The following is an 11,844-nucleotide window of genomic DNA, read 5'->3' on the forward strand; positions in this document are numbered from 1 at the left end:
GGCAGACGGACTATTCATTTTCATGACAATTGATTTGCTGTTAATTGTAGGTGCATTATACCCACTAAAGATATTCAGAACATACATTCATCATATTTAATAATTGTTTGAGGGAGATAAAGTTGAAGTGATGAGTTAAAAATAATACACACGCTTAGAGAGAAGTACCAGGGTGAGGACGTTCTCTAAGGAAATGAACACTTATCTTTCTACTCAGGCCTGCGTAGAAAGCTGTGTAGAAAACTATTTAAAAGTTGTATGTTGTTAGCTGAAAATTCGATTTCATCATGTCTTGTAAACAAACGATTAAAAATAATTAAGAATAAAGTTTAAAAAAAGGAAGAATAATAAGAGAAGTAGTTAAAGATAAAATAGCAGAAGATAAAACAATAAGGAACAGTGTGCCATTGTGGTCTTAATTCAATGAAGTACTGCAGACAGATACACAAAATAATGAGTTTCACCGTTTTTATAGAAGAGGGCTGGATCTAATGCACTTAAATGCCATCTAACATGGCTGGATGGGTCAATAAAGAAAATAAGTTAATCTTCTGAGTAATACCATCATCAGATGAGACCGAAACCGCAATTGTGGAGGTGTATGCTTTTACAAAAAAGGAACAAATAAAGGATCTTTGTTATTTCTAAGTTATATGCAAGATTGCAGATGGTGAAGAGTGCACTCTTTTACAGGTGGACCATTTATGCTTATTTTCATGTAGGCTGTCAGACTGTTGCCCTGTAGCCTGATATATACACAGAAAATGAAGTTTAAAATATTTTATAGTTTTGTATAATATTCACAATTTAAAAAAATATATATATATTTTTTGGACGTCGTAGTTAAAGGGGAACTCTGCAACTTTTTTGGCTTAATTTACCTTAATCTAACAGGTTAAAAGTCATTATGATGGTTCTATTACACTTTTTGGTTTGATTGGTCGCAGTTTCGACTCCCCCTAGCCCATCGTGGCGGAGAAAGGGAATATGCAAGTTTCTGTCGGCGACCCACCGCCCACTCTCGCGGGAGTCTCGAGTCTCACAAAGTAACAAATTGCTTTACGGTACTCCAGACCCACAAACACGGAACCGGCTTGATATAAACACAAGTAGGATGCACTTGAAAATAAGAATTTTTTTCTTAATTTGCTTGCCTGGGTAAATAAAGGCTAATAATAATAAGTAGCAAAGGGATTTTTACATTCATCATGGATCAGCCGACTAAAAAGAGACAGAGAAACCCAATGTCGGAGGAACAGAAGAAGAGAAATGGGAGACAGGGAGGCCAGACACGAGTAAACGTTGGGCGAGCCTTTCAGGAATAGCGTGAACTGAAATAAAAGAAGACTGTAAATCGGACGCCGACTTGGCCATGTTGCTTTTTGTAATTGTTAGTACTGAGAACTTTGTCCTCGTGGCTTTCTTGATGTTGATAGTCTATGTAAAAATGTGTTTGCGCTAACGTTTTGTTGTGAGCCCTGTATGTCTCTAGCTTGCTCACTTGCTGGGTATTATCGTACTCGCTACCAAGCACGTTTGTTTCCATGGTTGTTTTGTTCGTCGGTCTCGTCCCCCAGATACATGCTAAATCCCTGGATCCAGGTTCTTGTTTATTTAGATCATAGACTGCTTTTCTAATGCCTCCGATTTTCCTAAGAGTTTAGCCTATATCATGTGATATGTCTGGCTGCAGGGCCGCTGACAGGTTTGGCTGGGCCCGGGACAAAATTCTCTCAATGGGCAGAGGTCCCCATAAATGCTCTGAAGCCCCATTTCGTATATGGCATTCAAAAGATCCAGGGATCCAAGATTTTCTTTGAATGTTGCACTGTATATTTTTTTAATGTGCAGGATTTGGTCTTGAATGGACTCCGTCAGGTCACTCTTGTACTTTTCAGTGAGATTTTTGCAGGCTTCCTTGATGCTGTCCTCCGGCATCTCCCTGAACTTCCAGAGGACACAGAACTCACTGCAGATCTGCTGCATGGACTGAAATCTTGTTTCTAAGTGGGACATTATACTGTCCATTGCAGCATTAAACACTTTGTCCCGAAAGAGGTCCTCTGGGCTTTGCACCTCTGTCTCTGTTTGTTGTTCATCAAAAAAGCGTTTCCTCTTTCGAGTCTTCACTTCAATCTTGGCACTGATGCCCATGTCAGTGGCAACAGCAGTTGCCTCTTTCAAAAAATTGTTCCAAGAGGAACGCAATAATGCAATCTCCCCCTCCAACTCTTTAATATTAGCTGCTTGGACATCGAATGAGATTGTTGAGGACTGACTTATAATGTTCCTGTCCTCGATACATTGTAGCACCTTCGTCCAAAATGTGAGGAGCAAGACAGCATTAAAGGATTGAAAGTAGGTTTTCAGCCCATGTGCCTCAGCTTTTGTGTCATTGCTCAGGTTTCCTGTTGAAATGAGTGTGTCAAGTGCCTGTATCACGCTTGGCAAATGTTTTGCCACTGGGCGCACAGCTTCAATCCGAGCACTCCATCGCGTGTCTGATAAGAGGTGAAGACAACATCCCAAAACTTTTTTGAGGATTCCCCACCGTTGAGGACTTCCACTGAACAGTTTGTACAGCTGATTTACAAAGCCAAAGAAAAGATCAACTTCTGGGCAAGCTCTGGCAGCATGGACACCAACCAAGTTTAAGGTGTGAGATGCACATGGGGAGAATCTGGCCAAGGGGTTCTTATCTAGTATGCGCGCTTGCACCCCTTTCACCTTTCCAGCCATGTTTGCACCATTGTCATAGCACTGACCCCTACAATCAGCTAGGTCTATTCCATGCTGGTCAAGTGCTTCCTCCATCATGTTGGCTATTTCCTCTCCTGTTTTTTTGGAAAAATCTTTGAACTGAAGGAAACGCTCATTAATTTCCCATGCATTTTCAGTGGAGGTTTGACTGACATACCTCAGTAACAATACATTTTGCTCCACATTAGAGATGTCTGGGGTTGCATCACACATAATTGAATAAAATGAGGTCTCTTGCCTTTCCTTCAAAATAGCCTTCAGGACACGTTGTGCACAAAGTTCAATGAACTCGTTTTGGCTGTCAGGTGAGAGGTAATGTGCTTGCAGCCTTTTGCCCTGTAGCCGCTGTTGTCTGATGTTTTCCACATGATCCTTTAGGACAGCGTCATACCTCGATAATAGCTCAATTAAGCCCATGAAATTACCATTATCTGGTTCATCAATTTTGTTTGAGCTGCCCCTGAATGGCATATTTCTGAAGGCCAAGTACAGGGTCACATCCAGCAGTCGCTTCAGTAGTGCTTTGTTTTTTTCAATTTCTGTGTCCAGCAATTTCTGTTGTTCACTATCAATTCCAGCTGTATGCAAGACAGAATGTTGCAGGTTTTTCCATTTCCAATAGCAATGTTTGTGTGCCACATTTCTTTCATGTTCTGGGAATCTTTCATATAATTTTTTGTATTTGACTTTGGAAATCTGCATCCCATTTGTAGAATTTAGTGCACTTGTTGACCTTTTCTCTACTTCATGAGAGAAAAGTAAACATGGAAGGCAAAATAAGGCTTTCTTCGTCCTGCTATAGAGAATCCAGTCCCTATCGTTTTTTTCCCGTCCATTGTGAGAGGAAGAATATGTTAAATAGTGGGGAAATGCCCTGCCTTCTGCATCTGCTGGCAACTCTTTTGCCATCTCTGAAAATGGGATTCTTTTCGCCATTGCACGCACAACGGTTACTCTGTCAGCATCTTCCATTTTTGCTGGCCATAATGCAGGGTCATGGTAATCAGGGGAATGAGCCCCTCCTCCTTCGCTGTGACTTTGTCTCTCACTGGTAACCTCTGACTCTTCCTCTACTCTGGGGGATGGATCCACTCCTCCTGAATCACTGTGTCTTTCTCTCTCTCCCTTCACTCTCCTCCCCTTCTCTCTCACTGGTAGCCTGTTCTTCCTCTATCTCACTGGTAGCCTGTTCTTCCTCTCTCTCATCCTGTTTGGTAGCCTGTTCTTCTTCTCTCTCATCCTCTCTAGCCTCTCCTATAAAGTTGAACATATTTCGATAACAAGGGCTATATCTAAATTAACAGGGGTCAAAATGAACAATTTAAGAACAAATTGAAAACCCCTTAATTTGACGATTTAACACAGAAAAGAATAGACTGATCAACTTGGCTAACGTTATCCCAAAGACTACAAAAGTTTAAAAATCGAAGGTTTTTTTTTTTGTTCCCAAAATTGTCAAACGCCGAAACACAACCACAGAATTCCCTTGTGCAGCTCCCAAACACATGACGTCGGGATGACAAGCCCATTTATTACGGATAAACCAAAAGGATTATTTACAACTTTAATTGGATAGGCTATGGATATGGACTGAGTGAAGTTATGGCTTTCAGAATCATACCACAATAAAACTCACGCTATTGTATTCACTTAGAGCTCATTAACTGCACATTTCATCGACCATTTTTCACTTGACCAAGGGGAATCATGTCAAGGGTACTTTTATTTATCGCCAGACCCGCGTTTATGTCCGCTGAACTTCCAGAGAATGTTTGGGGAACAAGGCGGAGCCCATTCATCTGGCGAGTTTCAAGTTAACGGCAATCAGAAACTAAGTTACAGGCTATCCCAAAACGTCACGTTTATAACCCATTCCTTACATCCAACTCTATCTAAATGGCAATTTCACATGTTGCCATGCCACTGGCTTATTTTAAACCATGAGCCGCGTAACACTGGCTGTAATTCAGCTGACTGGGAATGATTCTCAAATCAATTCAGCCTGATTGGAGTGCGCAGCGCATGCCTGCCTGAAACATTTGATTTGGACATGGGCCTATTTGCGGGGTAATGTGCATATTCTAAGATTCAATTAGATATAGGCGTATGAAACACAGTGTAATAAAGCCTTTGTGGTTATCAAATTATTCAATGCCCCCTGTCTGTCTGATATTGATCTCCGTGTGACTTTCTCATGTGGTGCTGCACTAATATGTTTGACACGCCGCCTGTGCCTGTGTTACTTGACGACGGGGCTGGAAAAAGTTGGCCGTGTCTTACCTGGCTGTGCTGCACAGCTGCCTTTACTGGTACCTGCAGCATCACCTGAGTCTTTTCTGAAATATTTATAAAGAGATCCCCTCAGGCTTTCGGCTTCTTCCCCTCTTTTTCGCCTTTCTTTTTTTTTCAGGGCTCCTGACTTGTGCATGTTGAATCAACTCGCGCACTGACCACTAATGGAATGATGTCGTCTTTTTTCTTCTCCAAAGACCAAACCATTTTGGCATAGGGGTGATAGGGGGTTATTGGCCGTTTTTTCAAGAGCAATGAAGGCAAACAATCTAGGAGTCATTAATTGAATGCAAATAAAGCACTTTTCTTCTCTAAATCAACACATTTTGAAGTATACATACAATAATTAATCCCAACTTCATGGGGGTCCAGTTATGGGCCCCCCCCATTCCAGGGCCAGTCCAGGGCCCGGGACAACGTACCCGTTTGTCCCCCCCTGTCGGCGGGCCTGCAGACCAGTGTGCTGTAATCCTCAGATATGTCAATGATGAAGTTCAGGAGAAGCTCATAGGTTTGGTTCAATGTGAGTCATCAACTGGAGAATATTTTGTGGGGCTACTTAAAGAAACTCTGTCAAAGGTGGATATTGATCTTCAGAACTGTGTAGGCAACTCAACTGATGGTGCATCAAACATGCAAGGCCAATACAAGGGGTTCTCTACCTTACTCTCATCAGAGTCTCCTAATCAGGTGCACATCTGGTGCTATGCACATGTGCTTAATCTGGTTTTGGGAGACACCACAGGCATTGTTATCGAAAGTGCATCTCTTTTTTCTATTATAAATGATGTAGCTGTATTTATTAAAGATTCATACAAGCGTATGAATGTCTGGGAGAAGGTGAGTGATGACAAGCGACACAAAAGGCTGTCTCCAATTGGAGAAACTAGGTGGTGGGCAAAGGACCAGGCTCTCAGCAAAATATTTGGCTATTTTGGTAACCCCGACAATGCCTTGTTCGTGGACTTAATCCTAACACTGAAGAGGATAGTGGAGGATAAATCAATGAAACCACCTGTCAGAGCAAAAGCAAAGGGTTACTTTGAGTCAGAGCCACACCTGGAAGGCTCAAGGCCGAGCTCTATAATCTGGCCAACCAATGGGAGAGAATAAAGTTGCCCCATTTGGAGTCCTACACTGTCAGGACTGCAGCAGAGCATACCAAAGATGGAGATGGCCTGGAGCTCACAGTCACCAGCTGCACCTCCTGTAAAGACTGTGCAATTTGTGTGTATCGGGTCCTTTCCAAATACAACCTTCTGACTGGTTCCTATCATGTCATTGGATTGGCCTACAAGTTCCTGCTGACACTCTCCTTCAGCCAAGTGGCCTGTGAGAGGACCGTCTCAACATTAAAGTTTGTGAAGAACAGACTGAGAACCACCTTGACACAGGTTCGTCTTGAGGCCTTCATTATAATGTGCACCGAAAAAGAGATCCTGATGTCTCTAGACAACGATGAGGTCATTGACAAAGTTGCAGAGACCAGTGAAGTGCTCCAGCGCTTGCTGATGATGTGAGGTAGGACAGTCTGTTTTTTTTTTGTTTTATGAATAGGAATTAAAGCATAAGATTACGTTTGAAATTATCAAAAAACATAAATTAAGAGAATTTCCACTATTGCCTTTAATGTATTGGCCTGCTAAATTAGAATTATTTGTTACTTGTCATTTTCATGCAGATGTAGCTCTACACCGGCAGATTCAGGGTCCAGCAGAGAGAAAGCAGAGCGAGTTCTACATCCAGATTATTTTGATGACCAGCTGTTTGTTTTCTCTAACTATATAAATCCAACTATATCAATTAAGGAAAGTGTGTGTGTCTGTGTGTGTGTCCTAATTTTTCTCCTAAATGGCTTGACCTATCACTCTGAAATGTTGCATAGCCCCTCAATATATACCTGGCCAGAGACTGACAGAGCCATTTTTCTAATTTGTCAATGCAAACGTTGGTTAAAAAAAAGCTTGATTAGTGATTTATGTGAAGCAGTAACCAGCAGACAATGTGTATGTGTATGACAATTTTTTTCCACTAAAATAATTGTATCTTGCACTATTTAGATCATTTTCAGCTTTGATTTACCTTTCTAGGCACATGCAATTTCTAATATTTTGTACATGGACAAGATTGCTTATAAAATATTTCACAATATTCTAAACACATGCACATCCCGACATTGACATGCAGTTACAATGCACATATCCACGGATAAGGACTAGTTTTTATTATTTTACACCGTGGCAGAATTTTACGCACGCTATTCCCGCGGTCTCATAAAAGGCCTCTCCATCCCAAAGTCCCGGGCCAAATTTTTGTCCCAGTCCATCCCTGGCCTCCCCCAACCCTTTTCGAAAGCAGAAAATACCAGGCTAAAATAAAGCCAACCAATTAACTAAATCGGTAGATACAAACTACCATAGGGGTTCACAGACCCATGTACCATAATACATTTATATTTAACAATGAAATGATCAAATCAGTGTATGTTCAAACATACACTTCATTACACATAACAGTACAAATGTTGATTATGAACTTCACTGTTGCAAAATGCAAAATACCGTAATAATTAAACATAGTGCAAATAACGTTCCCCCCCTCACAAACAGTCATATTCCTGCATCCCAATCAGGCAATAAAGTGTTGCATTTCCAGGTGCTCGTGTTGCCCGGGTTTCAAAATGTTTGGGGACCCAGGAAGTGAGTGTGGCTGTCAGTGTCTGTTTATGTCGTGCAAAATGTATGGATTAACGGCAGAGAATGGGTTATGGAGCAGATCAGCTGGTACCTAACTGATTGCCAGGATGTTTACATGTAAGTAACTGAAAGGTTTTGTCGTTTGTGATCGCTATGATCGCTATGTCTCATGACGAGACGCGGTTGCCGGCACCGGGCGTCATACTCAACATTACCAGATGTGTGAATGCGTGTGTGCATGTTGATCAGTTACGTGTTGCGGGTAGTGTCAGATGTACGTGAAAAGGAGGGGGTACCTTTTCACACCATGTTGCAAATATAACCACAAAAAAAACTTTAATGCTGAAATAATGTTAAATGTTGATGCATGATTGTGGACTATATGGAAATAATACAATTCCAGGTCTCCTGGAAATGTTTTTATAATTCAGCTTAATATTTAATATATTGTTGCTTAAGGCGCACTCATAAACGAGAAAATTTCAAACTGGCACTGCATGTTGAAAAGGTTGCTGAGCGCGTTGCAGCAGATCTTTTTTCAGTGGAAAAGCGCAATGTACCTTGTGGTTATTGACTACTTCTCACGCTACATTTAAATAGCTAACCTCTCCTCAACTACCACAGCCCATGTAAAGGAGAAGTTGAAGTCCATATTCGCACGCCATGGAGTCCCAGACACTGTCGTCTCCAACAACGGCCCCCAATTCTCTGCAACTGAGTTTGCGGACTTCGCCAGGGAATACGACTTCAGCCAAGTGACCAGCAGCCCCCGTTATCCGCAGAGCAACGGGGAAGCTGAAAGAGCTGTGCCGACGGGGAAATCTCTCCCGGATAAGAGAGAGGCCACACAAGGCATTCATGTCTTACAGGGCTATTCCGTTTTCACATGGTTCATCCCAAGCACAGCTATTGATAGGTCGGCATAGCATAACACCTTTGCCCGTAAGCCAGGAGAAACTACAGCCTAAGTTGCCTGACCTCCAGGCTTTCGAAAGGAAGGATCAAGACATGAAGGAGAAACAATCTTCCTAATACAATAAAATACACTGTAGAAAAAAAAGACGAGCTCAGACCAGGACAAAGGGTCTGGGTGAAAAAACCCACTCCGAGTCTTGAACTGTCAGAGGCCCAGCTCCAACACCAAGATCTTACAACGTTGACCTACCCTCGTGGAGTCTATTTCTTCGTAGACTCCACATCAGGGTCATTCCAGAGGCTCCTACCGTGACCAGATCAGGGGGTGTTGAATATAGTTTAAATATCTTGGCCATTGGCTCGACTCCCAACTCACTTTCAGACCTCATATTGATTCCATATTTAAAAAAATAAACTGCAGCTTAAGAATGTTATATCGCTGAATTGCTTTACAAAACAGTTTAGAGTTTACAAAACAAATTATTACTCAAATTCTATTGCCTATAATTGATTATGTGGATGTTGTTTATCAGAACACAGCCAAAACCAATCTCAAAACTATGAATGTGATTTATAATATTTTCTGCAGATATGTTTTGAGGTGTCCATTCAGAACTCATCACTGTCATAAGTATCAGTCTTTGAACCAGTTTCACTGGTTACAGTTTGTACACAAATGCATTTTTTCCATATCGTTCATTTTATTCCATAGCGTTCATCCCAAGAAATACAGACCATCTTTTCTTTTTTGTTCAAAGAATAGCCAAAGAAATTGGGAGGTGAGCCTTTAAATTTAAAGCCCCTTCTACTTGGAATGGCTTAACTAGGTCTCTTAGAGCCATTTCCTCTTTTCACCAGTTTTAGTGGTCTCTTCTTAATCATTTGCATACAAGCTGCAACTGTTTTCCTCATGCTGGATTTTTTTGTTTTTGTGTGTTTATTTGTTTCTTTCCTTTTCTGTGTCTATGTGTACATGAATGACCCTAACTGTAACTGTTTATTGTCTAATAACTAATGGTTGGTATGGGGAGGATATGAGTGGTTTTGGTGTGACTGAAAGCTTTTGTCTGTCTGTATGTTTGTAATGTATTTTTTTTTGTGAGGTCCCCTCGAAAAAGATGGTTTATCTCAAGGGGTTTCCTCTGAATAAAATTGAAATTAGAAGAAACCCAACTAGAATGGACTTGATATGAAGTACCCAAGACTACACCGGCTACACGAGTGTCTCTGTTTATTAAACCTGCACAGCATAAAAACAATCCTGTTACAGCAAGCCTTCCACGGAATTGAGCCTTTATTCAATTATTATTAATAAAATTGTGATTTGGGGGGTTGCATGTCAATAGGCTCATTTTAATAACTATAATTTTTGGCAGGTACCTTCTGGTGCTCTAGTCGCACAAGACCCAAGGCCCACTGAGATTTTCGGCATGCCATCAAGACAGATGCTTGTGAAGACCGCCATGTGACTTGCGGAGCATCTTTTTGCCAGCTACGCCCACTGCCATGATGAGGAGAGAAAGCAAGAGAGCGATGGTGCATCTTCAGAGGCAGTAGATGGGACATTGTCGAGTGTGCAAGGCGAAGCTCCATGTCCTTATGAAGAAGAGGTCTCGACTCAGAGTGAAGGGGACCTAGCTTTAGATCTGCAGCAAGCTATTTCAATGACCACTAAGCCAGCGTCAGAGGAAATAAAAGACGGTGACTTCATGAAAATTCTAACCAAAGAGTTTTCCCTCTTGGAGGCCACCAACAGGAGACCACCCCACCTGCAACAGTTGTGTGACGCTCTTAGTACTATTCAGGCTACACCCGTGGAGGCGGAGGGAGCGTTTTCTATCTGCGGCCAATTTGTCAAGATGATCCGAAACCGCCGGAGCACAGAGTCGATCAATGCTCTCTGCTTCTTGAAAGCACACTTCCGAGAGAAAAATAAAGAAGGGCAGGGTGAGAATTGAATTGTAAACTAAAATAAATAGGTAGCCTAAGTTGTCACGAGTTCAATGCAATGCTGATATTGCGGCAAAGTGTTTAGGCTTTTTGTTTTATCAATGTAATTAATGTAATATCAATTCAGGCTATTGTTTTACATAGGCCTATGGCCCTGTCTTTTTGTTGTGCACCATTGTACAAATAAATATTTGGTTAACTTTGAGTGATTATTCCTGTTGATACTGCGGCAGTTTTTAGGCTTTTTTTTTTATTATTATTAAAGAGCCCATGGCATTTAAATGTCACTTTCTGAGGTTTTATAACATTAATATGAGTTCCCCTAGCCTACCTATGCTCCCCCAGTAGCTAGAAATTTTGTTGGGTGTAAAACGAGCACTAGGCATTCTGCTCCGCCTTTGAAAAAACGAAGCTCCAACGCGCCGTTTTGGATTTTCCCCGTATGTCGTCATAAGGGGAGATGACACCTCCCCTTTCTCTGCCTTGCCAGCCCAGAGAATTTAGCCTGCCAATGAGATACGACCTTGCAAGCGCCACATCTGTGTGATTGAACTGGGGGTTATGCAACTGAAACCATGGGTAACCCATCGTAAGCGTTCCTTGGCACAAAGCAGGTGAAGTCAGAGTTATGCTTGGGCAAAAATCTGTTTTTAAAGATGATAAAGAATAACAGCGTGCCATATGATCAAAATGATCAGTTTTTCGTGCAATAGCTCTCGCTCACGCTGGCCTCTCCTTCCTGCTGCAACACAAAGCAGACACATAAATAAAAACTCCCTGGCAAGTCTGATTGCGAGCAGGTGCCCGCAATCAGACCCAATCAACCCAGCAGATCTGTAGTGATCCAAACATGACTCCCCAGACCCACCCACAGGCCAAACATCGTACGTCCCCCCACACCTAGTACCACAGGGGTAAGGCCTTGTTCACACTACCTCCGTCCGTCGACGGATCTCATTGACTTTGCATGGGGCGCACGCCAAATTCATTGAGGGTCCGTCCGTCCATTCGACTCCATGGCCTGCTTCAAAAAGTTGAGAAATTTTAAATTTTTCAGGCAGCGCGTGATCCGTCGGCCAATCAGATCGCGGTAATGCAAATACTCTCCATGCGCCTACTTGATCCATTTTGCGATAACAAGCAAAACATGACTCCGCCTGTTCCTCCCGGAACAGGCGGGTACGCCCCAATTGCATGGGCTCAGGCTGGGAAGGACTTGAGTGTCCGCGAC

The sequence above is a fragment of the Pollachius pollachius genome (genome assembly GCF_949987615.1).
Source record: "Pollachius pollachius genome assembly, chromosome: 2".
Classification (NCBI taxonomy): Eukaryota; Metazoa; Chordata; class Actinopteri; order Gadiformes; family Gadidae; genus Pollachius; species Pollachius pollachius.